The following is a 26,239-nucleotide window of genomic DNA, read 5'->3' as shown; positions in this document are numbered from 1 at the left end:
TACAAGCTAAGGGGCTCATATTGCAATGCTTTTCTCACTTTCCCTCTTATGGATATGTGAAATATAATTTCATATCTTGAATTGTATAACACACAGAGTAATAGCCTATGTTCCTATACCCTTATCAACTTGATTGGAATTTTCCACATGGAGCAAATGCAGTGCTGAACCCCTGAGGAGCATCATGGGGACTAGATCCCAGAGTTCCAACCTGCTCCTTCCTTAATCACAGGCAGTATTCATTCAAAAGTCTCTCTTAAATTAATTGAGAGCATTGCCTGAGAGGGGTTGAAAGATTGAGATCATTCTGAACAGGAATGTAGCTGTGCTATACTGTTAAAGGATGCCATGTCTTAAATATACTGGAAGTCATAAACACGGCATTATAATAAATTACAAAGCAGACTTTTGGAAGATTTGTTCTACCTTTCACAAAATGCTAATGTTTATTTTGCTTTCATTTCATCGCATTGTCTTTCATTTAAAAATTACAGCTTTACTACAGTGAGCTAATTTCATAATACTGTATTAACTTAATATTATATAAATTATGTTTGTCAGATTTGGGCATTGTTGTAGATGTACGAAGCCCAAATTTACTACCAAAGCTCTCCAAACACATGTATTCATAATTTGCTACAATGAACCATATGCCACAATATAGTATTAAGGAATTACACATTCTAATGCCAGGCACAAATCCTGCTGCTCTTTCTGCAACTGTTCTAGGTACAAATAGAAACAATATATTTCTAGCCTTTTTCCCCCTAGTTGCAATTATGAGCAAAAAATGTTACAGTGTGGGAATATTTTAGCCACCTGCATTTTGTTGTCTGGCTAATTTTTAGCTGCGTGTTGCCTTTGAACGTTATTGAAAATATGCGGAGATTGCAGCAATTCCTGGGTATATTTTCTCTGCAGACTATTATAACTTTAGGCCTGGAAGGAAAAGGTAATAGAAATTGGCACAACGAATATTACAGAGTATGGAGAGCTACAGTTTTCTTTTAGTGGAGAATGGGAATGCTCCTGCCTAAGAGGTTTAATTGCAGCTGCCTGCAGTTTTGCGTGTGGTGTTTTCCACTTGCAAGGTGTAAGGTTCTGCAGTGTAACCTGGCTTATTCTCTCCATTCAAACAAAGAGCAGAAATGCTCTCTGTGAAGGGAAGGGGAGAGCTTGTACAATTGTGGAACATCTATAGGTTTTTAAACACACACTGTCTAATCAGCCTCTGACAGATCCATTGTAAATCAAAGGTCTGGTAAGTGGGGATGCCAGAAATGTTTGATCTCATTCCAAGCCTTGAAACAACTTGCTTATTTTTTCTGCAGTTTGGCTCCTCACTAAAATAAAACATTGAGAGATGAATGTTCTGACAGGTCATTGTGTGTCAAACTGTCACTCTGTAATGGTTACATATTTCAGCTGGATTGAGGTGGTGGTGGTTGGGGGAGGTCTGAGAGAAAGAGAAAAAGAGGGAGAGAAAGAGACAAAGAATAACAAGATTTCTGCTCCTTCTTACGGCTGATCTTCATTTAAACCAAACACTTGTCATGTTCAGGGGAAGTTTTATAAATTTTTAATGATGTTGGGTACAACTGGTGCTTTGAAATTTGCTGTACTTTAATTTTTTCTTCGTTAGCAAAGGTTCGCTAATGCATTGAAGTGCTAAGAGCGTGTCCTAGGGATGCCATGATAATTGTGTTGTTAATAATATTGTGGCACTAGTAATGTTCTCCTGGTAATCAAGCCATGAGATTTTTTTTTAATATATTCAGTTATTACACTGCATCTCGTACAAATCATGTCAATTACAATTGCCAGTCTATGACAGTTAAAATAATTGTATACGTTTTCCAGAATTTTCCATTGGCTTGGCTAATCAAGCTAAAAAAAAAAAAAATCAACACGTTATTTGCATTAATTTTGTTTCTAGTCTATTTCTACTCCTAAATCATTTGTCCATCTACTTCAAAAGGCAGAACAGTAAGTATTTTAATAATAAATATACAAACATATTCATACTGTAACATAATATAGGCATACTTCTGCAATAGTAACACAAGATATTGCCTAGGATGAATCTCTGTGTGTGTATAGATATATATTTGCTAAAATTATGCTCATGTAGAGTGTGTGTAGTCTTTCAGAGATTTATAAAGATAGATATTCAGAGGTGTTTATTTTCATGGGTTTGGGGTGTCTGTGTGTACAACTATGTAAAGAAGCAAGCCTGTCTGTAGACATTGATATTTTATGCCTCCCTTAGAGATGATTGCATGTTATTGCATTCGAATATTTATTTACGTTTTAAAAAAATCAGTTAAATAGTTGCCAAGTGAAAGAGAGGGCAAGTTCAGTGTCCAAACATTAGCCTTCTGTAACACTGGCATCTCCTGTCTAATGCTGTCGTTTTGTTTCTTTGAAAACAAGAGACAAACAGCAAAAACTGGCTCAGCATTCTGTCACCAGAGCAGGAAATATCCCATTGTGTGGTTGAGTACCGTGTCCTGGTGGGGAGGGGAAAACTTGGGCTTGTTTTCTCTTAGAAGAGCTTTAATTTCCCCCCCCCCCCCCTTTTTCTTTCATTTATTTTTTAAATTATTATTTTTAAAGACCATGGTAACACATTGCACTCTCATTCCAAACTGTGGAACTATTGTTTCTTCCACAAGAGGGTTTGGTGGTTTTCAGTGTATATTTACAATAGCTACTAAATGAACACAACAGGGGTGCAGAGGAAACAGGGAGTCAGCGTATGGATTGCGAAAATATACAGAATGATAATATTATTTCCTTTCTCAGGGAGGTACAGCATGTAGAAGGAGTGGTGGAAATGAAACAGCAGAGAGGCAGATCAGTAGTACATGAGCACTAACCAAGTACAGCCAGGGGTAGTATATGAGAGAGAATAACAAGTAAGGGATGTAGTAATTACACGAGGTGGAATAACGAGTAGGCATGGAAGCATTTGAGAAATAACAAGTCAGCTGGCAGTGGTATTTGAGGAATGACAAGTGAACATGACAGTATTATTTGAGGAATAATAAGTGAGCTTGGTGATATTATTTGGAGAATAACAAGAAACCAGGGGTACTTTCTCTAGGCACTTTCCCCTGCTGTTATCTTGTGAAGGAGGTGCACAAAAGAGTAAGTGGTCACAGGTTGCAAGGGTCAAGGAAACAAAATGTTTTTTCATGCAATAAGCTTCTACTAAACATGGCCTGAACAAATCATCCCTCAAAATGTAGAATTTATTCCTCAACTTTGCCTGGAGGTAAAAGTGGAAAGAACAGATTTTTTTTTTTTTTTCCCCCACTCCTCTGGCCCTGTGAGTCCTGACCATAGAGAATGAATGGCTTTAGAACTGTACCCAGACAGAAAAATCAATGTTTCATATCAGGAGGCTTCAGGGGTTAGACTCCCATGTTCATGTCAACAAGGCTATTGGTTTTCTTAATACTCCAAAGTTATCATTTCCCTGCTGCAGGAACCTTCCACTGTGACTTGTGTGGTCACAGCTTAACAAAAGCACTTTCCCTTGGCCAACCACCAATTGGCAAAATGGTAAATGGCAAAAAAATTAATTGTTGATGAGGTCTATATTTTTTTCAAACCAGACCATTAACAAGCACATGGAAATCAGCATTTGCTGATGGGATTTGCTCTATAAAATTATACTGGTTGTATATGCTATGGGGGTCACTACAGTTTCACTGATATGATGATTCATGTTTTGAGCAAAACCATTACTGGGATAAAAATTAATAAGTATTGGAAAACTGGAATTAAAGAAGGTGGGGATTTCTTCCTCCCCCTCCTCTCTGCCTTGGCTGGATGTTCCTGCTATTTGTGTGGAAAGGCCTCTCCTTCCTCTGGACAGACTCCTTCAGGCTTGGTAGTGTCTCTGTTTTAATCCGAGTGGGTCGGTTTGTTCCACAGTCATCGCTTCTGTGTTAATCACTTCTCCCTTGTCAAGAAAGTCTTACAGTTTGTCAATAGAATTATGTTACATGAGGTTAAAATTATGTTGCTTCAAATAATATTTTTTGTCATCATAAGGTATTAAATAGACTACCTGAAAATGAGACCCTCTTTGAATCTTTGTCTATTTAATTAGTGTAACAACTATATTTGGCTTACTGGGCAGGAAAAAGCCAACCTTATGAGCTCTAGGAGGGAAAACTGGCTACTGAACAGTTCCAGTATCATCCTGGTGTGCATACAGAAAAGTAACAGACTTAAATGCTGCATCAGGTTAGAGGGGCATTTTGTGGTCTGGTTAATTTGATGGCTTCCCCCTCCTTTAACCCCCCTTTAAGTATGTTACTGATGCTTTTTTTTTTTTTTCCCCAAGATTTTTTTTTCTTTTCCTGTGCTGTCTTTAGTGACACAGTGCTAACACTGAAAATGCTGGCGGCTACAGTGAGCATTGCTCACCCAGAGCAATCGGATGAAAAGGCAGTGCAGATGTAATTTGTTTTCAATGGCTGTTTCAAAAGAATAATTGTGGTGACATTGTGGGATCAATATTATAGATTTTTGTTTTCAAGTACACTGTATGTGTGGTGCTAAGGGGAGGCAGGAAATATAACACTGCAGCCTGAATACAATAAAAATGGATTGAGGTCTGTGGGTATTGTCGGCTGGTAGCCATCATGGGTTTGGAACATCATTGGTGGGATTACAGTGCCTGTCCTCTGGGCTGGGATTTCATTGTGAGTGCACACACACATTTGCTGCAGTTTTCCTCCTCAGCTCCTTAAGGGACCTGCTCACTGCACTTGTATAAACTCCCTGTGAATGAGGCGCTGTAAATGCTGCCGTGACTCTCACCTCTAGCAAGTGGCAGGATTAAGGGGCTGGGGGTTAAAGTTTGCAGCCATGTCCTTTAATTTGCCACACCATTCACAGTGTGCCCCTGCAGAACCTGGGGTGGGGAGGGATGCATGGTGCACCTACGTGAGCATTTCAATTCTCCTCCTGTTCCCCATCTCTCTAGGCCACCATGCTAGATAAAACTTCTTTAAGGCACCTGAGAGAGAGGGAGAGAAAGAGCACCTCCAGAGAGCAGCTTGCTGATAGAACCTACTTCTAACAATATGGTGAGTGTCATTTTAAAATACCATGAGAAATATGATGTGGTGATCAAGGACTTCCTGCTTTAAGGGTTTCATGTATCAGGGTAACTAGACAAAAAATGTAGTTCCCAGGGTGAAAATTATATTAACAAAGAATTAGTAATAAAGCCGAATAAATGTAATGAGATGTGAAAGAGAGTGCATAGCACATTTTTTTTCTGTCTTTCATAATTAGGCCCTGAAAGAAATGGAAATTCAGACAAAACACCTTCCTCATTACCAATTTAAATATTACAAATTAAAATGTGTTGTTATTGGACAGCTGATTGTTTTGCTTTTTAATTCAAGAGGTAAAAATGCTGCCTTTGGTTCAGGTTGCTGTTTTAGAGGAAAGGATTTTGCAGAATGGTTTTGGCTGATTCTCTTTTTCAGCTGAGATAAAATTTCAAATTTTCTCTCTGCCAGATTCTCCCCTTTCTTTCTTGGCTGAAATGATAGTTACCCAAACTCTGCTGACAGTCTGTGCACTACAGGGGTGGCCCAGAATCATCCTTTGTTATTCTCACAAGCCATTTATCATATTTATTAAATCACATAGATTCCTACCATAAGTTGGAAAAACAGTATGTGCTTAATTTGGACCAATTAATTCCACAACAAATACACTCTCTCTTGGCCTCTTTTATAAGCCAGAACATCAAACAGCTGTTCTCTCATCCCTGCAAAACTAGTATGTAACATTTTTAGTCAGCTTTTACTAGTGAGTATTGGATGAAACAAGATAGCAGACACTTATAGGGATCTATTTCAACCAGTAAATCCTGGTAATTTATTAATTACTCAAAGATTATAAGAGTAACTCTATTTAATGAAGTTTTTATTTCTGCATTTTATAATTCTTCAGGCTAACAGTCAGTAATGTCCATTTTTTTCCTGTATCTCAGTGTTATGGTACAGAGCATAAAACTCCTTTCTAATACCAAAATATTGCATGTTTCTATTTGAAAAACAAAATATGCAAAACAACGTTGTGCTCTTAGGGCAGTTTCAAACCTCCAACACGGGTTCCAGAACAAAAGCTACCCTTGCACTGTCTGCTATGGCTGTCCAGTCCTCCCATGTTTGCCATGGCATGAACACCTATCCTGAGGATTTCTCTCTCTTACTTACATCCTGGGGGATTTTGTCAGAGGCTGAGGAAGCCAGGTGATACTGTGCGTTTACAGATTATCCTAAAAGAAGTACACACATAGGCCTGATGAGAATTTGGAGATGAGAAAAGGTTAGAGGAGCACTGAGCAGCTCATCAGAGTTGGATACCTGTGTGATGTGCCCTCTGGGGGCTACAGTGGCTCCACTCTGGGTCTGTTACAGAAGCTTTGTGTGTTTTCTCTCTCTGTGTCCCTCTGGTTCTCCCTCTCTGATTCCTGCCCCATGGTTAGAGGAGGTGACACGAGTCTGTGAGTGGCACCATCAGCATCTGTGGATTGTTGCCAACTGGGGTAGCTTTGAGCTGATGTTTAAGTTGCACCTGATCACAGACTAATGCAGATGTGCTTCCAAAACACATGGGTGGAGCAGTGGCTGTGCAGTTACTCTGCTGCTGCTTTAGGTACTGTCTTGTTATTTTGAAAAGATTAAGAAATGTGGTACAAAGCCTTTAACTTAGAAAATGTAAAGGTTTAGCCAGCAGAGCTAAACTGCAGAGCCTGTAGGAACAAATGGGAGTAACTTTTCCAATGTTTGCTTTGAATTGCTTTTGGGTTTGTCTTTTTTTGTTTTTACGATCTTCGATAGGAAAGGCTATTTGAAAGTGGCTCTGGGGTGTGTGTGAATGGTCTACAAGAGGTGGGGGAGTTAAAAATATGTTTCAAAACATCTCTTTCTCCTCCATGTTGGCTGACAGAACCAGGCCTGCAAAAATGGGATTGCCCGTCGCATGCAGGGATGTGCAGGAATTACTCGGGGCTGCCTCTCCCTAATGGTGAGGAGGCAGCAGAGCAGGACATGGCACTCCTGTGGTGAACACGGATTCTGTCTTTGTATTGGAATTTGGTGCTGTAAATGTTTGCCAGTATGGCGCTCCAGCTTTTATTGTCAAACAACTGAGATATCTGAGGTGCTGCATTGTGTGATGGCTTGGCAAGAGCAACAAGACCTTGCATTTGGGGATTTCCTCCTCATTAGCAAACCAGGAAGAACCAGGAATGGGTTTAATTCAACTCTGATATCTTTGTACTGCTTGGGCCTATTTCTGCCTGCTAAATCTGGCATCTAGATTGCTTACAGAGATCTTTGTTGCAATGAGCCTTTATCCATTTTGTCCAAAAGCCTTGTCTACTTTTACTCTCCCAATCCCTTGCTTCTACTGCCCTTCCCCTTTTCCTTTTGGTGTCCTTCACCATCACAATTTCTTTAGTAAATTGAAAGTAGCTTGAGGCAAAGCTGACACACAGTAAGTAAGGATCCTCACCTTGCCTTTTCTGCCTTCTGAAAAGTAAAATAATATAATACAGGAAAAACAATCCTCCCCCCAGAGCCAGTTCGACAGACCTTTTCCCATGATAAATATCTTCCAGTAGTTACCTAGTTTGTGTTCAGGGACATAGGTAGAGCACCTGAGTTTGGGAATCGAACCTGGATTTATGGAAAAGTGGGCATGTTAATGGCTTTGTAACTAGAATAAGTCAAGCAATCACTATCTGCTGACTAGTAATAAATCTGAGACTAATGCAAAGTGTTAGTATTTTATATTGCTTACCTTTTTGGTCCTTTATTTATTAAAAAGATGTGTCAAAAAATGAAAGCTGCATATACACCATAAACTGTATTTCTTCATTTTTATGTCTGTGGTTGATTAACCTTAATACATACGTATTTTATTTTTTTCTGGATTCATTTCTGCTGATTCTTTTGAAGGAAGTAAATAAATAGTGTTTGCCTAGCTAATCTTAGGTCTGTTCTCTTCAAAATAGGTTTTTTTTTTTCATGGAATAAAGGTAAGTATATACAATATATAATGACATAACCAAAAGTTTCTAATTATTTGCACGACTTTGTTTTGAAATACCAGTTTTGTGAGTTTTAAACTAATGCAGAATTCACCATTTTATTTTAAACTCATATGTTTGAGCACAGTATTTTCAGAGGCACCTTTGAGACTCTCTCATCTTGTCAGTTGCTAATGCTCTAAATGTTTTCAATTTCTCCATTTATTTTATTATTTTTATTGTGAGAAAACATTAGCTGACATCAAATTAATTTAAAATCATAAATTTTTGAGGAAAAATTTTGCCTATGGTCAAAGTTTTTTGTCTACAGTTATGCTTGTATCTGTATGGAGTAGTTGCCTAGGTGTTGATAAGCATGCATTAAGTATATACGAAATTGTTCTTAAATTGTTGTTTTTAAAGGTCACAGGTGGGGAAAATTTGGTAGAGAGGGCATTGGCTTTCTCCTAAGTACTTTGCCTGAGCATGAAAATACATTATTTGATATTTATTTTATTAAGGTAATCTGACTTGTTGTCTAAGAAATTCTCCCTGGAAAAAGGCAGTTCCTTTCAGCTCCTGGATGTTGGTCTGAAGCAAGGGAACACCAGGGTAAAGGAATGGAGGATAAGGATGTCACGTGTTCTTGCTGTATTCCCAAAATTTCTTGTCGTGAAAATTATACCATGAGAAATGAAAGGGTTTGTATGGATTTTCCTCTTGTATGGTTAGGACAAGGCTTTGTTGGATGTCACTCACTGGCAGAGATTAGGAATTTAAGATGATCTTAATGGCCACAGCAGGTGCATGTTCTTCTCTTTCCTTGAAACTTGAATGAGAGGGGAGAGTTCCAGCACAGACACTGTGCTGATGGAATACGTTGGGTAATCCAACAGCTACAACTGTGCTCCTACAGAACAAATAAAGGATTTGGAGAGTCACCCAGCTGTAGAAAAATTGAGTGTTTACCATCACAGGAAATAGACTTTCATAGTTATTTTTCATGGCCAACATTACTTCTTGGAGAGTCATCATATTTTAGGAAAACTTTTATTAGCGTTTCCGAATGACCTTACCCCCATTGTATTTTTATCAGTCCCAAGAGCCATAATCTTTTTAAAATATTTTTTATCATTATAAACACAATAAAGTAAGCTGTCTTGCACCTAGATTTGTAGATCTCATTAGAGCTACTTTTAAAAAAGGTACTCCATCTCTTGGGAAGATAATGACAAGTAGTAATCCTGACATGCAAAGTTTTCGGACAGGAACAGTTTGTTGAAATAGATTGTTTAATCCTTCCAGAATTGTTTTGGAGTGAATGTACTTTTTAATTGCACTTTTGGACAGCATTATGACTTGAGTGGGGGAAAGACAGGGGCAGCTGAAAACAAATGCTGTGGCAATATCAGTTAGATGGTACTCCAGGTGAAAAAATAGCCAAGTATTTGCTTAAGATTTCGAGTGTTGTCAAAGTCAAACAAGAAAAATGGCAGTTTTAAAACTCATTAAAGTTAACATTTGTCTGTATTGTAAATGAGGTATATTCCCTAGGGTAGTTAACAGCTTTGGTGGCACAAGATGGGGATAATTTTTCAGATGTACTCTTTCCAGTGGGCCAGTGTCCTAGGGCTTTGCTTTAAATGGCCTTTTTATGCAGTAGGATAATGGGCAGTTTGTGCATTGCTAAATCAGCCCTATTTTGTTAGGAATGTTACAGTCAGGGCACTTACAATTTGTCAGAGGAAATGCAGAACATCTCTACAGGAGTCTGTTTAAGAGGACATCATTTCTCGATAAGCTCTTGCTTAGGTCAACATGCAGCACTGCTCTTACACTATTCCCCTGTTGCTTCTGCCACACGGGAATGCTCTGATTTATTAGGATTGCACAAGTCATGTCCTCCGCCTGACTGAAGCCACAATGTGGAAATTTTCTCTTCCCTCCCCCTTTTCAAAAGGAAATGTAGAAGGTTACTTTAAAGGCCTCCTACAGTATTTCTGAGGGGACTGTTTCAATGAAAGGAAATCCCCGTATGCTGCACAGGATCTTTGTGGCACAGCTGCATGTTATAAATACATCAGGGCTATCATCCTTTTAGAAAGTGTGCTGTTTGAGAGGGCTGGCTGTATGACTATTATCAAACTACTGTGAAATGCTTGTGGTGATGTGGAAAGGCAGAACAAAAAAAATCTGTGAATGTGAAGTGATACAAAAACATCCAGTGACTAATGGCATTAGAGGTTTTTAACCAGAGCATATGAAAAACCCAGAAATCAACAAAAAAAATCCAGAAGTCAAAGTCAGTTGCAGTGATTTTTATTTCAAATGTATGTCCTGTCAACTTTTTAATTACATTTAAAATTGTGGAGAAACTTCTCCTATAATACTGGCTTAATGAATGGTGATTCCTTAGTCAAATCTGCTTTGAAAACAGCGTGCAATCCAGTGTTGTGTTAATTTCCCGTTTGATAAAGGTGCTAATACTCTGTCATTCAGGCTGCTATTACTAAGAAATTTTTGGTTTGTTTCAGCATTGTGATGTTTTAAACTCAATGGAGCCAAGGACATTTTTAATGAAAAGAAAAAAAAGCGATGAAAAGCCTTAGTAATTTTGTGTTTGTTGCCAATTGTAATATGAGAAGTGCAGAAAATATTTTGAAGGGGTCAAAGCTATTCATCTTTACTGTTTTTCTTTTTTTTGTTTTTTTCCTGTAACATAGAATTTAACTGTCTGCAGGCATTTAAGCCCAGAATATTCTACCTTCTCTGCAAAGAGAAAAAACATTAGAGTTTCTCTTAAAAGACAACTTGGGTGGCTGTGAATAACCTTCTCTGGAATTGAAGTAACTCCATTATTCTGATTCACAGGGACTTATTCCTTATCGCTTCTTTTCCCCACTTTTCAAACTGCTGTTCAGTACCCTTGCTTCACCTCTGCCTTTCTCTTTGTAGATTTTCCTGAGATGCTCAGGGTAAGAAGAATTTTTTTTTTTTGATGTGTGAGTAGAAGTTTGTGTAGGTTCCCTGGATTTGTGAGACATACAAAGATCTTTCCTTCTTTGTAACTCGACTCTTCAAGGTCTGGAATGATCACATGAAGCAGGGGAGATAGTCCTGGAGTTGGTAACAAGGCACAATAAAGAAGATATGATGGAAATCCCTTCATGTGACTTGTTCTATTTGCTGTCGGCAGAGAAACATTTCTGCAAGTGATGCCACTGCTGAACCTGAAAATCATGGAGGGCCTTATTTACCCACAAGAGGACAGGAAATCTGTGAGCAATCTGCTTGAGCAGAGGGCAGGGCTGGGAAGGAGAGGCTGAGGAGTGGAATGCTGCACCATGGGCTGTGTACTGAGTGGGTATTTCCCACTCGGGACTGTGTGTGCAATGACTGACAGCAGAAGTACCTTCTGCTGGCACTGCAGAGTGGTGTGGCTGCACTTCGGTTTGATATATGGATAGCTAAATCAGTATGATTAGACTGTGCAAATTAAATTGGTGTAACATCATACAAGCATTGCCTGGAGAAGAAAGAATTTGATTTTCAGAAATGCTGGATACTTGCAAAGTTTAGCTGCCTATGGATTGCTTAGAAAAAAATGAATCTTTGGTGTGGAGCATTTGTATAGCCAATGACAAAGAACTGGTTTTTTAGGTAAAGGACAAGGAAAGAGAGAATTTATAAGAAATTATGAGAAGTAGAACAAAAAAAATCTTAATATTTAGACTCAAGCAAATTCTATGAAATAGCTGCCATGTTGTGTTCTTATTCTAATACCCAGAGTAAAATCCACTTTATCAAAGTAGTTGTGGCATTTTTGTACAAGTGTTTGAATGAACATGTAGGAAATTTATATTATCTTAGGAAACTTGTCGCTCTAAAGTCACTGCTTGACATTCAGTTATTTTCAGTTTACTGTCACATACAAAATTATTCTGAGAGCCGCCATTCATTTTCTAGAGTATTACAAAGAGCACTATGTGTGCTCCTTACTAAAAACCTTCAAGGAAAGAAAAAGTACAAGTACTTACTTTCCCCCAGAAATCACCTCTCTAGGATGCAGTTAACAAACTAACATTTTTATATACCATCAACTTCTGCAAAATCATAGTTTCCATTAAAAGTATCTCGGGGTTTTTGTTTTCCTGTGCTTTTGGTATGGAAATGTTTCAGATTACGCTTAGGTCATCAAGGTAAAAGGTACAGAATTACCTTGTTTAAAATTAATTAATGAATTGTTAACTCTGAAACCTAATGATGATATTAAACGGACACTATTCTTTTTATGTCATATCATGTCCTTTTTGCAGAATCATCCAAGTACTTTAGTATCTGTTCTTTAATAATGCATCTCAGTCTCCAGGAGCTGTGAAAGACAAATGTCTTCCTTGTCTTCAGAAATTCAGTGAAACTAAACCTTTTCTTGAGAGCTTTTTGGGAACCCCCTTTTTACATGGCCTGAGTAGATGACCTTCTTTTTCAGGACAACATAAGCTGAAAATAATACGGATTTCAGCAAACAATAGCAGAATATACTGCCTATTTTATGCTTGTTTCATCTTTTAGGGCTGTGTTTAATGAAGTTTGGCAATCTTTCAGATTTACTATGCTTTCATTACTGAATATATTAGTAGCCCATAAAGAATCTTTTCTATGCCCAAAAGACATTGAATACAAGCAAAGGAGTAGTAGTAGAAGTGCCTTTACTGATAGGTGACATGAACTCTACCTGCTCTAAATACAAGTGGAAACCTGGGCTGTTGAAAGAGTCTGGTCAGTGATAGGAAGCAGCTTTAGGTCACTGAGCTCAAAATGTGCTCTATGTTCAAACTTGGTGACTGTAGAAAGCATAGAGAGGGACTCTAGAAGACATCTTAGATATACACAGAGAGAAATGATGTGTTAATTTACCAAATCATTTAATTTCAAAGAAACAACTCATCTGTACAACTCAGAAAACTCCCAAACATACACAGAATGTTTAAGGATTTTGCTTTAGTTAAAATAGTAACAAAAGTGAATGTGTAAAAAAAGTTAAACTCAGTTGCAACAGCACTGGAAGTAAAGCTAAGGAAAGAAATGGGCAAGCAGAAGGTGTTGGATCACTCATGGCTTGGTTGTACATTCCTTCGTGAGTGGCATAAAACAGCTTTTTAAATTTTGTTTTTGGTTGCATATGGTATAAAGTATCCTCTTGAGCTGGTGAGGACTGTTAGAATCAGGCACTGATGTACAGCCCAGGGAGAAGAGGGAGAGTCGTTCCCTTCCTGTGTTCATGCCTGACCTTGTATTCTCTGCACTGCTGGTAGGCAGTTCTGAGAGCTGCCAGTAGTGTTGATGACTTCACTGAGCTGGACGGGGGGGAAGAAATACAGCACTGAGCTCTTCTGCTGCCTTTTTACTCTTGACACACCCCATATGCTGAGATGGTGGGTGGCAGTGGGAGAGCTGGCACGTTAGCAGCAGTGTGCTCCCTGTGCCAGGGGAGTAATCTGTTGGCTGGTTAAATCTCATTTCTGATTCATCTCTACTTCCTGAGTAGCACTAAGAGGCGAGATCCTCACAGAAAATCCAGCTCTTGGAGTGTGTGATAGTGCAGTCTAGAGGAGACTCTGAAGCTTGTGCCTTGAAGCTCCCTTTTGAATACTGATTTTAATATACTTAGAAATAACCCCCAAACTCCAGTCTTTCTAGAATTGCAGTGCAGTAGTAATTTTTAGGGAAATAATAGAGCTGTTTGCCCTTGTTAGGTTTTTAGATATGCACATGCATGGGAAAACTCACTACACCAGAAGATTCAAGTAGGCAAATCAAAGCAGAAACAAAAAAACTTATTTTCTCTGTTAATAACATTGCTTGTTAAACAGAAGTTGGCATAGAATCCCGGTGTGAAATTGCCAAGAAAAGATTGTTAATTTGGCATAAGCTTTAAGTTGTTTCATTCAGTATCACATGAAAATGAATAGAATTATACGTGTGTTTGTACTGTGCACTGCTAGTGAAAAGGAGGATTTGCAACACAAGGAAAATAGGTGTGCACTGTCAGGAGGAGTTCATGTTCGTTTGACAGCCCCAGGACTTGGCAAACAAGTGCAGCAAAGTTGGAGGCAAGCAGCAGAGAAAACATCCTGCAATATTTTGCTGGAAAAAGCAAAATAGAGCAGAATCAATCATCTTTTCAATGAGAGTTTGAGGTGACTTGGGCCCTGCTCTCAGCTCTGCAGAGGACTTGTGCACCTTCCTCTACTACATGCAGAAGGCTATCCTTCCAGCAGGATTGGTACCGGGCTCCTCTTTTACTGCTGAACCCTCCATCTGCTGGGGCTGATTTATCCTCTGTGGGGCTACAGAGGCTGCTGTAAAGGGAGTGGTCCTCATTGCCTTGGGGCAATCATGTCTCTTCCTCATGCATCAAACTTTTATTGTCAGCTTTAACAGTCAGCCCAAAAAAGCTGCAAAAACTGGGGAAAGGGTGGGAAACACCCTTCAACAGAAGAGTTATTAATTGACTTTTTGCCTTATGGTAGTGCTGTAAGTATCTAGAAGTATTTGGTCTTACTTTTATCATCTAATATCTAAATTTTCCTTTCTTTGTGTTTGTCTGTGGATGAAACAGAACCCCACTGTCAATAGTGTAAAGTTTCTGCTCAATTCATCTTGAATACGTACAAGGCTGGTTCTTTAAACCTACCTTTTACGTGAGGGGTCAAGCCAGAGTAATACCAGATAACCCATGGAATAAAATCCGGATTCCACTGAAATCAGTTTGATTTTTCACTTTTGGATTTGTTTGGACTAGGATTTTAACTGGTTAGCTGGAGGTAAGATGTATCTTGTAATGGATTCCTGGTGCTGAAACATCTTTCTTCACACCTGGAATAAGACTGCTGATAGCATAGGAGTTTGCAGCAGCATACAAGGGATGGCAAAAATAAAAGCTATCCAAATTAAAATAATACTAATAAAAGGACTGCCTTGCTCATCTCCTGTATTGTTCCTGATGTGACAGGACGTCTTCAGTCTGCAGAGCAGTGAAGCAGTTCTGCAAGGGCACCTCTGGCTTTGGGGGAAGTCTCTTCCTCCTGCAGGTCCTTGCTGTTGGAAGCTTCCATTCTCCTGCATTATTGGCCCCCCCTTCCACGCCTTCTGTGTGTGCTGGTGGAGGAGGTTTTGGCTGTGGGCTGGGCATCCGCTGCAGGCTGTGCTTGGAATGATCTAATTCCTCCTCAGCCTCTCGGATGCTGTACAGCCTTCTCACCACCTCCTGCAGCTCAGCCACCTGCTGCAGGGCCCTTCCCCAGGCTCGCCTTCTGCAGACAGAGGTCCAGGCTCCTCCTGCAGCCTCTCCTTTCAACATTCCACTGGGAGCATTGGCCACTGCCAGAGTTGATGGTGCTCTTAAATGTTAGTGCACTTGAATGATTCTTAGTTCACAATCAAACGCATTAATTTAAAAATTAAAATCCTCCATTGGTAATGAAGTGGAGCAGCTGCAGAAATTTTTTTGTCATGTGTGACAACCACTGGTGGAGAAAGCAGAGAGGAGAACTGGAAATGATAGTCTCCTAAATCACTCCAAAAGGATTTATTAAACAATGTCAGAGCTAGAAAGTTGTAAGGGTTGTAAGAGCTGTGATTTTGTATAAGAGGTAAATTCTGTTGGTGTAAGAGTTGTTGACTTTTTCTTAAGTTTTTGAAATGTGAGGATACGGAAGTCTTGTTTTGAGTAAAGAGAAATCAACAGCTTGTACCAAAAGTGTTCTGAAGATATAAGGAAGTCCTAAGTAATTTTGTTTAATATTTAAATCATTTTTGAGGGGAGAAGCAGTACAGCAGAGGCAGAAGGTATCTTTGAACCTAATTTTGTGTTAGAAATGCTTTTGGTACCTTTTTGCAGACTGGTCTGTGTAGCACCCAGGCTAGAAATACAAAGTGAGATAATAGAATTGTTTAGGAGAGTCTTGTGCTTGCCTTTCTGCTCCTCAGTGGATGTGTGTGGGTTTGGCTGAGATTCCCTTTCTGCTTTGTTTTGTTCATTACCTTGTTCTGTGCTGCACAGAGTGAGAGCAGTGAGTTATCAGGCGCGGGACTGAAGGGGAAGATGAAGATAGCCTTCTTGTCCCACAAGAAGTGGGAGGTGAAGCAGCAAAGACAGGAAGACTGATTCAGGAAGATAACACAGTATCTTACAACGTGGGGGACTAGAGAGCTCCTTAGAGGTAAAAGAACTGACAAAATTTCACAGCAGGCACTAGTGGGAGATGAGACTCCAAGGGGAAACATCATGCCATGAGAGAAACAAGCTTTCATTGATCACAACGTGCCAGGATGTCTCCATGATAGCCCTGTCTAGGAAACCATTAACTGGTGAGGAGGAATACGATATCTGACAACTTTTTGTTTTGTTTTAAGAGGTACACATTAAAAATACATCTAACGTATGGGACACAAAGAATCTAAATAATGTTATTAAACTTCCGGTAGATGTGAATCTCCAGGGATGTTTACATATGCTTTTGAAGAAAGCTGAAAAACATTAGATTTTGCATTTCCAGGCTTAATTCATCATTTTATTTTGTTCTGATTAAAGAAATCTATGCAGAATTATTAAGTTGCTCAAAATAAGCCCAAAACAGAGGACTGAGTTTTATAAACATTTTACATATTTGTGTTTAATTTGTTGAAAATAGGATAAAATCTGCTCTCATTTGGCATCCTGAATACAAATATTAGGAACCCAATCCCCTGATGCAGTATAATTTTTAACAGTACAATTTAAGTCTTCCAAAATATATTGTGCACACTTTTATTTTACAATAAGGTGGGTTTTTTTTGTATAGAAAAATAATTCATGTGTTTGTCTTTGTACCTTATGAACTGAACTGCTGTGTGTTGGTTTCTTTGCACATCTGCCTTCACTGCAGAAGAAAAAGAAAATGAAGTTCCACTAACAGTGTTTGATTTGGAAATACATTTATTTAGCTGGCTCAAAAAATTAGGTTAGGAGATGAGTGCATGGAGGGTCTTTTACCTCTAAAATATAAACCTTCTATCTCCCAGTGCAGGAGTGTTAAGTGCAGAGCTTTTAAGTTGAGAAAATATGCAGTTCATGTGAAAGGTTTGATAGCACTATATACCCACCAAAAGCTTAAATGTGCCTGACTGGTTTTATGGAGGACAGTAAATTAGTCTTTGCTTTACCTCTGACAGGTGAGAAGCAGTTCTTGCATGACCGGTGGCTCTCACCACACGTCGGTACCACACAGGTGAAGCTTTCCCTTTCAAAATGATGACTGGTAAGAAAAACAAGATGTCTTTGCTGGTTATAAATTTAACTCTTCTATGATTAGTCTGGGCCAATTAGGACACCCCTGGGGTTCAGACTATGGCTCAAGTACAAGCTTGAAAGCCTGATTAGCTGAGGTCTCTTGATACTTGTTCTTGGTAGTAAATGCTGGCACATATAGTATTGATTTTCATTTAGATATCTTAATGTTTCCAGACAATCCTAGCAGATGTGGGCTGAACTCAGATCTACGAGAGTGCTGGACTGCGATCTGCAAGCATTTTTCTTGCCATTTTGTTTCATTTTTCCTAAACTTAACTGATTTGAAATCAGGAGATATAAATGAAAAATGCAGAGTTTGCCTATCAATCATGGCATGTACAAACATTGCTACTGCCCTTTTCTAACATCCTATTACCACTGGGTAGTTGGCTAGTCAAACAGGAATAAAAATTACACTGCAAACATCATAAGTTAGGCTTGATTTGTTGAGCAAGAAGCCTGACAATTCTGTAAGAGTTATATACCTCAGCCTCGCTGAAAATCAGCCTTGTTATGGCTCTGGTACGTCTATAAAGATTGTTCATTTCATATAAAACAGCTACCTGCACTGAAAGGCCTGAAAGGAAGAATGATGCTGGTTATAAATATAGAGGAAAATCTATTTGTCTGCCCCTTCGTGCTGTTAGCAAGTCACACGACACAGCCCGGCCATGGTTCCTCGGCAGCAGGGGGAGTTTGCCATGGCCACCTTTCGCTTTCATCTTCTGGCCTGGGCTGAAGCACATCATCTCTCTTTGTCATATGAGATAAAGCAATGAAGTGTGACCAGTGCCACTGCATTGCACTCTGCCCACCAGGAGCACGTTAATGATAATGAAAAACTATACTGCACTGCATTTAAACTAAATGTGAGCGTAAGGCTGTCTGTCGGCAGACTGGTGGAACAGTTAATGTCATAAAAGATAAATAGAAATTATTAGAATTGGCTTGGAAGGGATTTTTTATAGAGCAGGGTTGTATTCCTTTAAAGTTATACATTATCAGACTGTTAAATCTAATTTCAGACTACTGGGCAATTAAAATGATTAACATTATTTACTCATATAGTTCAATTCATTAAGGTTTTAAACACCCTTTACACACTATTTATGTTGAAAATAGAGAAATAATGTGTTAAAATGTCTTGGACCATTAATCATTCAAATTTGCTGTATAACTACTTTCTCAAAACCTTAGCACCACAGTGAATATTCACAAACCTCAGAGGCATTTTGAAAGGATGAGCAAAATCAAATTCCACCCACCTCTGATATGTCCAACAGACCTTCAGTAGTTTCCAGGTCTGTTGTGTTTGCAAGAAAAATCAGGCAGAAACATCCTAAGGTTGTCTTAAAAGTTATTCTCCCCAGGGCCTTGTACAAGTCTTGGCTGTGTTCATCTGGGGGCTTGCTCCCCTTTTGATATGTGAAGGGAGCAGCATGGATGCTGTTACTGAAGCTAAGAGGAGCTCCATGGATAAAGTCTTGTGTACTGAAATGGAAATATACTCTGAGTCTGGCACTTAGTTTTCAAGTGTGTCAGATGGAATTTCTTATTATCTACTGACAAACCAGTTTATTAGATGGATATAAGAAGAGATCTTCAGGCTAGTAAATGCTGCCATTAGTCAGAGGTGAAACACCCACTTCCCTTCTGTGTTGGCATTTATAACAACCTCTGAAATACTGTGGGAAAAGTCATGAAAGTCAGTATACAGTATGTGACAAGACAATTACAAACTGCATATTGATGCTGGTCTTTTGAAAAGATTGTCTACAGGCTTTTTTTAGTGCTTTGAAACACCAGGGGTTGGTTTGTTATCTTGTTTGTTTTTATTCCTGTGCCCACTGAAAATAGCTTTTTGAAAGAAATGCTGTAAAATGTAGGGGGCTGTTGGATATAATCTTGACTGGGGTCCCATGTTCTGGGAAGGCAGATTATTGTGTCTGCCTGTCCCTGGAAGCACTGGAGGACCATGGAGTGGCTCATAGTGCACCAGGGAGGGATCTCAGTCCTTGCCTGTTGGAGGTTCTGAGGTGCATATGTGGCTGCAGGAAGCTGCTGAGTCACGGAATGTCCTGTTCCCCAGAGGCCAGATCTGCTGAACAAGTGTGGTCATTACTCTTTTGTGGCACCAGTAGTAAGAGGAAGAGGTAGTTTTAATTAGCCTCTTTGAAATCACCCAAGGGCTCGGCTGATGTGTCAGAAATGTAGATGGTATTAAACACGATGACACAGCTGTATTTTCCCAGCTGGCAGCATGACCCCAGCGCCAATGCTGTATTTAGTATCCAGGGTCTCCCACTCTGAGAATATCCAGCACTATTCAGACTCCTCCTGCATGCTATTTCAGGAGTCACGTGCTCTGGGTAGACAGTGCAGAAGTGGCTTCCTAATTTAGATGTTCGGTATTAGGCTCAGTCATCTTAACACATTTACTAAGGAGCTCTGCCTTCTAAGATATTCATTTACCAGGATGCCCAGATGCAGTTAGAGACAAGTGCAGCAATCCCAGGATCATTAGTGAATGGTGTACTGACAACAAAGGTGTGTCCAGTCAAGTGGATCATCTACCATCTCCTTGGAGAGGAGAGGGTCAGTGAACTGTTGAGGATCCACACGAGTCTCCTGGAAGAGACCCTTTTTTACCTCTTGGATTAGCCACTTTCTCCCTTCATTCCATCACTCTTAGACTCTGTGTAAAGTTGCCTGACATAGGGAGGGGCTCACTATGCAGCCTCAGACCATGGTGTTTTCTAGGGCCATGTCTTGTATCTGATGCAGTTCTAGCTCTAGAAAATAAAGGCAGCTGTCAGCCTGTACCAGTGAGGATGTTTCTAATGTTATTCATCATTCATTTCAAGAGTAACATGAGCATAGCCTTTCCCTTGAGAGACTGACAGCTGTTATCATCTCAGCAATACTCTAAGCTTTTGCTGACTTTAGGGAACAGAAATCCCAGGGTTACTCCTGAATTTCATGTCAGTCCAGCCCACCAAAATGGCACACACAGGTACTGTACCACTGCAGAATAAGGATCATAATTAGCAGCTCCTCCTGTGAATATTAAGAATATACTTCTTTCAAGCAATTAATTTGCTTAAGTTTTTCCTACCCCAAGTCCAGATGGAGGGAGGCAAGGTGGAGAGTAGCCCCTTTAACTTGGACTGAGATGTCTACCTGTGTTCTTGGTGCTCTCTGCTATGTCCTGTGTGTCTGTCTTACTCAGAAGCCTGGGACTTTGGCATATTTGTGATCTCTGACATCACTGTGATAGTCATGACTTCTGCCTCCTCTTCCTAAACTTGTAAATTTGAGTGACAGAAGGTGGGATAAGGAAGGGAATCCAAAGGACTGAAAGGTGCTTCCCTATTCACAGTAGTAAATTTTCCTGTTGCACTGGGTTTATAAACCAGAAATTTATCCATCCCTTTGATGTGTGACAGAGTTTTGGCCTTCAAGTTAATCTGGCTGTGTTTGGTCACAAAGTATTAGGATTGATGCTGGTGCCCCCAGTACCTTTGCCCGAGCTGAGCTCTCCTGGGCATTGTTGGACTTGTTTCCCCACGGGGCTGTAGATGAGTTCTGCCCAAAGGATCAGTCAGAAGAATATGCTGAGCTGAAAATATAACCCCAGAATACCACAAACCCTCACAGATATCAGTGAAATACAGAATAAAAAATTTAGTCTGGGTCTCTGCCTTTTCTATTTTGCTAATAATTAGAAATATATAACACAGGAATGACTTTTATTGTTGGTATATCTGGGAAATTATTTTTCCTTTGAGTTTTTTTAGACTTCTTATACCGCCCATTGATTTTGATTATTTACTGTTTGACAAGGGGAACACAGGCAGCCCATGCTGTGCGAAAGATCAGAGGTGCCTTCATTCCTCAAGGCTATTGCCTTCTTTAATTCTTCAGTGTAGGATCAGCAAACTGATTGCATTTTCTTCTGTTTGACACTTTATATTTCACATTTCTTCATCAGACTATGGTAACATGCTCTCTTTTAGAGCAAGCTGCTCCGAGGACATAGCCTTTTTGTCTTGGCCATTATTATAACTCTTTGGTGACTTGTAACAGCGACTTTCAGCCACTGTCTTGATTCATCGTCTTTCTGTTAAACTGGATGGAGTTGAGTATCTTGTTAATCCACTTTTTGTGCTTTTCTTTTATTGGTGTTATATGTATTTCATATTTAATCATTGCATGATGTGGCTTGAGGGCAGTTGTTCTTTGATATTTATTTTTTCCTAACCAGGATAGTCTTACAGGCCTAAGGGGAGATTTTTGAGCCGCAAACACTGTATGCCAAATCTGGTAGTAAAAAGCACAGTACAAATATTTGCAAATAGAAACAAATAAATGTACACTCTATTTGGGCTTGTAGTTATGTGTGTGTGTTTTTGAAAAACAGCTCCTTGGACAGATATGTTTTACAGTGGTGGGAAAGAAGCCAAAGGGATAGGAGCATTTAGAGTCTTGCTACTTTCTGAGTGATCCACTTTCTATTGGCAAATAATTAATGTAAGTATCTGAAATAGAAAAAACAGAAGTTCTGTCAAACCTGACTTCAGGTTATGGTTCCAAATATTTTGATCAAATAAGCTTCTCTCTCCTTTTCGGTATTGTAAGATAGGCAATGTAGTACATATTTCCAGTGACTAATGTTTGTGCTGTGAGTCCCTGTAAATGAAAACTTGGGTGATGTTAGATCAAAGTCTACAGTAATTTCATAATTTCTTTAAGAAATTGTTTTCATCTCCAGTTGGCATCAGTCTAAATGAATCAGTAAAATGGGATGATCTCAGCTCATATAAATAATAGCAGCCCTCTCCTGTTAGAAATGTCTTTCTTCTGGAAAAGCCAGTTGTCCCACATTAATGCATTTCTAATCAAAAACACTAAGCCCCATATGGTATTTTTTAACACATTTGAGGACCCTGGTTAAGGCAGAGCTCTAAATGTACTGGAAACCAAAGTACATTGTTTTTCAGCACTCAAGAGAATGTGCAAAAAGTAGACCCTTGTGTTTCTGTCTTACCCTGCTCATTAGTTTTACAATTCTGGGTCTCATTCTCTTTCGTATTTCTCTTTCTCTGTTTTTTTTTTTTGTGTGTGAAATGACCTTCATGTTACCATATAGCAGGGTTCATCCTCTCTCCCCCTCTTAAACATAATGAACATGAGGAAAGCTCTCTGAGACATGAACAAAAACCAGGAGGGGACATCTCAGAATACGAGGGGATGGTGAGGAAAGAGGTCCACAATACTTCAAACTAGTAAAATATTAGAGCTTAAGATAGAGCTTGCCTGTAGAAATGCTGCTCAAAAAGATTTTGCCCACATTTTTGTGAAAAAAAATCTAATAAGATACTTTGGGATTAAAATATATTTGTGTTTTTGCTTATCCTTTAAACGGCATCTATTTCTTCTGTCATCATTAATTGCCAAAATTTCATATTGTGACACGTAAGGTAGAAAATAAGCATGAGTTACTAGAGTCAAAATTGTATATTAGCTAAAATTTCTCATGCTGTGGAGGCCCTTCAAGATATATATGCATCCAAAAAAACCCCCTACATTTCAGGTTTAATTCTGTAATTTTACTGGTTTAAAGCAGGTCTTTTAGCACCAACTAAAAGTGTTACCATGGTGTTTTCTAAAATCTGCTGGTTTTCAGCACAGAATCCTATCAGAAGGTTGGTGAGAAGGTCAGCTCAAAGCAGGGTCAGCTGTGTGGGGCTGCCCAGGGCCACAGCCTGTTCAGTTTTGCAGTTTCAGGGATGGAGCCTCGCTGGGTCCTTGGGTCAGTATTTGACCACCCTCTTGTTAAGTAAGCAAACAATTTAGTGAAGTTTTCCTGTGTTCCAGACATGTGGAAACCTGTGTCCAGACTTTCCATGTAAAAGTGGAATGAAAAACACTCAGTACCTTCGCTCCCTCTTTGTCACTGAATCTCCTGTGCTGGTTGATCTGCGGGCCCACACTTTTTTTAAACCTCCTTTTGTTGATCTTGTGCTTAAGTAAACCCTTCCTGTCCTTCCTAATATCCCTCACTTGTTTCAGTTTGATTTCTGTAATCCAACCTTGCATTTTGAGCAATATGTTTGCTTGGTAACACATTCCCACTGTCACCTTCTGTGTGTGTCCTTTCCATATCAGCAGAAGTTCCCTGTTCTTGCATGGTGGCCTTCAGACACACATGCTCAAATTCCTGCCTTTTGGAATGGGCTGCTTCCAGCTTTAAGGAGGTTTTGTGCCACAAAAAAAAAAAAAATCCCCAAGAAGGGGGGAAAAAATAGCTTTTAGTTCTGGTAATTGCAAGGTAAGCAAATATATTTCTGTGTGTATACTAGGAAACAAAACTGCCCTTAATGGCAAATTTGGCAACAGAAGGAGGAATGATAGGGAATGGGGAGTGGTAATGAAAGGGTTTAATTTCAGCATGCACAATTCAGAGCTTGAGGAAAAGTCAGATAAAATTCTGTCTTAACAACCTATAGTTCAACTATTCTTCCTAGCAGAAATAGGCCTTGTGTAGAGTGATGGTGTGGCTGACAAACAGGCCTCTGTCACTTCATTATACTGAACATCTTCTGCTTCAGTGTTTTTACATTCATTTTTAAAAAGTAGAATGTAAAGAAAAATTAATTACTGGCCACTACACAGTGCTTTTTGATGGAATGATCAATTTACAGGGAGGATAGAGCTTGCCCTCTCTCTGGGTGTGCATGAGTTTTAAACAGGCTAAAGCATGCAGGATGGAAAAAGACCTTATCAGAGGCACACTTAGAAAGAAGTAACTATCTGAAATTATTGTTCAGCACACCTGGAGTCTCTTTCAAGCCATGTGAGGCCACTTCCCGCAGTGTCAGCACCAAATGGTTATTCCAGGAGGGTAAGAGAAGCTAGAAATTTAGTTAGCAGAAGGAAAACCAGGCATGCCAATGTGCTTCCTCCAGTTAACTTAAATTGCCCCTGCGACCCTGCAGCGCTTTACACTGATGTTCTGCTGTAACATTACTTGAATGACATTTTGTCATTTGCTGAATGTTAACCTGCAGAAACGCTATCTTTGCTCCTTTACTTTGAGACAGGATGACATGCGCTGCAGCCCCCAGTTGTTGGGGGGTAATTTTATGCTCCTTTCCTGACAGACAGGATTCCAATAGCACCATATGTCAAAAACTCCAACCCATTCCAGTCATGTACCCACACCGTCCAGCTGTCACAGCTATAATTATTGAAACTAAAGCCCAGAGAAGTTTCTAGTTTTGGAAATGCTCTAGTCTCCTTAGATCTTTACTACTGATGTTATAGCTGATTAGGACCCTGCCAGCCTTCTGTTGGTCTCTTGAAAACTGCTGTAATTCCCATTCATCATGGAAGCTAACCAGCTGCTCCAGAGCCATCCCCTCAAATGTGTTGCTTGATGTTGTACTTTGCTGTTGTCCTGACCTTGATACTTTGGATGTTCAAACAAAGGCTCCTTATTTTGTTGAAGGTGGTCCAAAAGGAGCCAGTTAACTAGATTCTGCACAGAAAAATGGAAGCATTTTTTGTTTTTACCTGGTGTTGCTGTAAAGACTGATCCTAATCCACGCTCTGTTCTTGGTCATCCTGCCACAGCTTCCTGGCCATTGCAGATGGGGGAGGGAGAGGCAGAGACCCCTGGAATGCTCTCCTGTTGGGCTGACACTGAGGTTTTGGCAGGAACATCTGTCTTGTCTCTTAGCAGACATGAAAGGGGCTTCTGTAATCAGGGTTTTGAGCCTTTACAGCCACTTTTGTCACTTTTAACCAGATGTAATGAAATTCAACATCTTTTGATTCTATTTGAAACTTTGGTCTGAGTAGAGAGTTCAGCTTTTGGCTTTTTCTATTAAAATCTTAAAGCTGAAAGCTTTATGATCTTGAGGTGTTTGTATGTTTTAGGCTTTTTTGACAGCCTTTGCATTCATATCTCTTGCAGTGCAGATATGTGTAGTACATAAAGTAGCACCTTTTTAGATTGCATTTTCACACCATAGTCTTTATTTTTTTATTTTTTTTGGCCTCCAGGAATCAGCCCCCTTGTACCTGTTGCAGTAGCTTCACTGACAGTGTTAGTTACACTTTTCTGGTTTGTTCATTCACTTAGAAGGCATTTTTTATTCTAAATATATGAAAGCTTTTATATTTAAATAAGAAGCACTTAAATTAGCTGGCTTATATTTTGATCAAATAGCAATTTGTAATCTATTGCCTGGACTCCAATATGCTGCTCTCAACCTGGATTTTCTAAACTCTTTTGAGATGCAAGGTAAGAAAATGTCAATATCTTTAAAGAAGAAATGTTTTATGGATGAAGAGAGATTTTTAAAATGTGAAAAGCAAGACTGAGTTGGAATTCTTCGACTGGAACAACTGACTAATTTGGTGAAGAAAATGAGAGAGAAATTTGCTAAACATATTCTTTAGCAACTTTCTTCTAATAATGAAGAAGCTATTCCAACACAAACCATCACACACGCACACACAAAAAAGGGAATTTGATATTGCTGCTGAGAAAGCTCAGGATGACTTTGTCTATTGGAAGAAGATCAAGTGTGTTGTCATGCAGATCACTGGCTCCCTTTTACAAGCAGCAAGGATGGTGTAGATTTAAAAGACAGACCAGATTTTTCAGAACACACATAAGAAATTATCCCAAGTGGAAAATAAACTGTGCCTAATTTATGGTTAATCCATAGTTTTAGATTTTATTTTAATGGCCTGATTAGGAAAGAACTAAGAGATTTGATCTCATGGACCCCAAGGTTCTTGTTGTTTCCCAAATCTCCAGTTGC

General features: G+C 39.3%; 1 long non-coding RNA gene across 4 annotated transcripts in view; it reads left to right on the top strand.

Annotated features, from left to right (window-relative positions):
* Positions 1–5,006: 5,006 nt before the first annotated feature.
* Positions 5,007–26,239, top strand: part of LOC116450082 — a 132,906-nt gene continuing 111,673 nt past the window's right edge. For 3 of the 4 annotated variants that reach the window (XR_004242671.1, XR_004242669.1, XR_004242672.1), the window contains exons 1-2: positions 16,154–16,296; positions 17,288–17,373. This is a non-coding gene — a long non-coding RNA (uncharacterized LOC116450082). Of the gene's footprint in view, positions 5,106–16,153; positions 16,297–17,287; positions 17,374–26,239 lie in introns of those variants that run through there. The other variant, XR_004242670.1, reaches the window with a different exon arrangement.

This window comes from Corvus moneduloides, chromosome 12, assembly GCF_009650955.1.
Source record: "Corvus moneduloides isolate bCorMon1 chromosome 12, bCorMon1.pri, whole genome shotgun sequence".
In the NCBI taxonomy this organism is placed as follows: Eukaryota; Metazoa; Chordata; class Aves; order Passeriformes; family Corvidae; genus Corvus; species Corvus moneduloides.
Note: the sequence above shows the minus strand (reverse complement) of the source record. Positions and strands in the feature narration are given on the sequence as shown.